Here is a 3,067-nt window from a genome sequence, read left to right on the forward strand (position 1 = left end):
CGTGTATTTTTAACTATTATTTGAATAATTTTTCTTAGTCGCCATTGTATTTTTCAAGGGAAAATGTTTTCCTCAGACAAGAGACTTCGAAAATATTCGGAAGCTTATTTTAAGTGTTTGGAAGTGTTCGAGTCGTTCTCGTAAGTCCTCGGACAGCTTCGGAACTTTTCGTAAGAATCTTCGGAACCCTTCATTAGAAGCCCATTTATGAAAGGTCGATCTTTGAAAACTGTTTGCGTGATTTTAAGCAAGTAGTATGCTCCAGTTCAACTTTATATAATATTTTTTTTAATTTATTTTTTTTAATTTCATTTTTATTAATTAATTTTGCATTTTTTATTATTTGTGTTTAAAACGTTTTGTTCTTCTGGGGTGTTCCAGGATGTTCCGGGTGTGGTCCTGGCTTTACAGACAACTACAACTGTCCCTGCAGTATGTATCTAATGCAAAGTGGCATTCTTCATAGCAATCCCTGTCACAGTCATCAAAAATCCTACGAAATTTATCCCCTTGCATTTCTTGGAACTTTACCATAACTGGTTGGCGCCCTATCATGTCAACAAACAAACAAACGCATGTTAGCTCATTCGGTTTCGTTATAAAACAGGAAGACACTCACACAGCTTATAACAAGCTTGTAATTAAGTATGATCTGTAAGTTTTCACTTACAATAGTTAACAATTAAAAACTCACAACTGATCTGTGAACCCGGGGGGGGGGGGGGTACTCCCATATGAGGTCTATATAGGTATGTGCCGCGCGATAGGGTATGGTTTTTTTGAGGTTCTCGGTCCTTAAATACGGTATCATTTTTGCTCCTTTTGGCAATGTGTTCCCGGTGTGATCCTTAGATAGGGTACCTAAATTCTATTAGCTAAAATAAACGCCCAGCTAAACGAAGAAAAAATACGTTAAAACTGAATTTTCTGTTCAGGTATTAGAAAAGCGATTTTATAAAGATTCGTGTCTTGCCGTGCGCGGTTAGCCGTTATTTGGGTTATCATGGAATATTCTCCTGCCCTTGAATAGGGTGTCATTTTTCGGTTTTGAGCCTTAAAAAGGGTATCAATTTTCGCTTTCTTTATCCTTAAATAGGGTCAGGGTTTTAGAACCTTGGCGGCACACCCCTATCCGAAATTTCTGGGAGTACCCCCCCCCCCCCCGGGTCTGTGAAAGACAATGGACACTACAAAATAAATAAAATAAATACTATGGAAAATTCGAAACGCTGATATTTGGAATTTCATCCACTTACTTTCCAAGATTCCCCGATTTGCTTTCGTCGGCCGGCCGCTCTGCCAAACACCGGACGACGCAGACACAACCAACAGAACAAACACAACAACACAATCAGTCTTCATGATCACGATTCACTGACGATAGCAGAGAACAGCGTGCAGTAGAACAAGTGATCTAAAAAGAGAAGACAAGTCAAAATTAAAAACATTTCTGGAGTGTGTAAGAAAGTGAAGTATGAGGCAGTGCCCCAGGGTTTAGTATCCACAATCCGATGTCCCTGATATTAGGAGTCTGGAATCCGAGCCAAAAATTAAAGCTTATCTGCGATGCGAACCTTCTCGTTCTATCGCAAAAATCCACAATCCTTGCGCTTTTAAAGGACAAATCATTCAACCCATAAATCGTTTCACCCCTAAGGTTCTAAAGAGATAAATTTAAGTGCGATAGCGTAAAAGGTATTATACGCCGCAGTTTTAAAACGCAGCACAAATGTGACCCCCACGAGATTTGGTTACTTTGGTGTTGACACGCGCACGACACGCTCGCAAAAGCTATCGTTCGAATAAAGCACGCTTACTGTGTGAAAAACACACCCTACCGTGCGAAAAATACACGCTAGCCGTGCGAAAAACAGACACTTTCCGTGCGAAAAAACGCACGATTACTGTGCGAATTACCGTGTCAACGCACACTTACGTGCGAAGGATGAGATAAGCGAAGAGTGCAGTATTAAGTCAAAGACTTCCGTTGTACGCTTTCTCATCAAAGTATGAACCCACCGCAAGTGCTTGTGCATGTTTTAAATGATTATTTCGGACACAAATAATCTTGAATTTCCGTTACCTGAATTTCAGACGTTTCTTTGTTGTCATTATTCATCGATGCGTACGTGTGTTGTCAAAAATTTTATGCCGAAATTTTCAGTAACATTGATGGACTGGAACAATTCTTTAAATTATCGATCAAGAAAAGGTTCAAGCGACCAAAAAGCTAAAGTAACAGATTGACTGTAACCTAAGTGCCAAAACTCGAGAAGGCATCATCGCATCTCTCCGTAAATTTACTTGCGTAAAAGTATCACAGTTTGCATAGGCGGACTGCCATCTCTTTACAGGCCGCAAGCGCAAAAATCGCGTAATAATGGTACGTGGAAAATAAGAGCAGCTTCAACGTAGTTGTTAAAGTGTAAAATCTAATTACAAACGTTAATTTCTTCAGGGCGTTTTCCTCACTTACAGCGATCCGTTTGAAGTTCCTCTTCTGAGATCCGTTCGGTTTTTTCCTCGTTCGGATTCCGTGAAGAAGTGATCGCGATCTGTGGTCTGCTGTCCTTTAATGGCTCATAATTACGCGTACTGATATCATTATGAAACTGACAGCTAGAAAATTTGCAAAATAATCCCTTAAGTGCACACACATGGTGGCGCTGGCAGAAATTGTAGACAGCGCATGCCCAGTTGCATTCCCCTAGGGAGGGATAAGGTTTTTTCGTAATGCTTACTTTACAAAAAATACTACATAAAAACATTAATCTTAACAAACGTAAAAAGAAAGCACAGAAGGTTTCAGGATCAGCACCCATTTCTGCATTTCCAAATTGAAGTTTGAAACCAATATTGTTTTTTAGTTTTAAACAAAAGACGACAATTTCAGTATCCCAGGTAATCAATGTTCTGTCAAAAAGCTTTTGACGAATCTCGCCTTTTAAGTAGCACTTTCGGAAACAAACCAACCAACCAGTTAAAACTGCAAAGAAATAGTGTTCTATCATGTATCGCCAACTGTTTATCCACTACAGATCACGCAAAATACGAGAGCTGTCGTGAA

General features: G+C 39.6%; 1 long non-coding RNA gene across 1 annotated transcript; it reads right to left on the reverse strand.

Moving 5' to 3' along the window:
* Positions 1-265: 265 nt before the first annotated feature.
* On the reverse strand, positions 266-2,603 carry LOC144648422 (uncharacterized). Its single transcript, XR_013569694.1, has 3 exons — positions 2,477-2,603; positions 1,257-1,414; positions 266-548 (listed from the first exon to the last, which is right to left on the reverse strand). It is a non-coding gene; the product is annotated as an uncharacterized LOC144648422 (long non-coding RNA).
* Positions 2,604-3,067: the final 464 nt, after the last annotated feature.

This window comes from Oculina patagonica, chromosome 1 (genome assembly GCF_052425735.1).
Source record: "Oculina patagonica isolate OP01 chromosome 1, crgOcupat, whole genome shotgun sequence".
Classification (NCBI taxonomy): Eukaryota; Metazoa; Cnidaria; class Anthozoa; order Scleractinia; family Oculinidae; genus Oculina; species Oculina patagonica.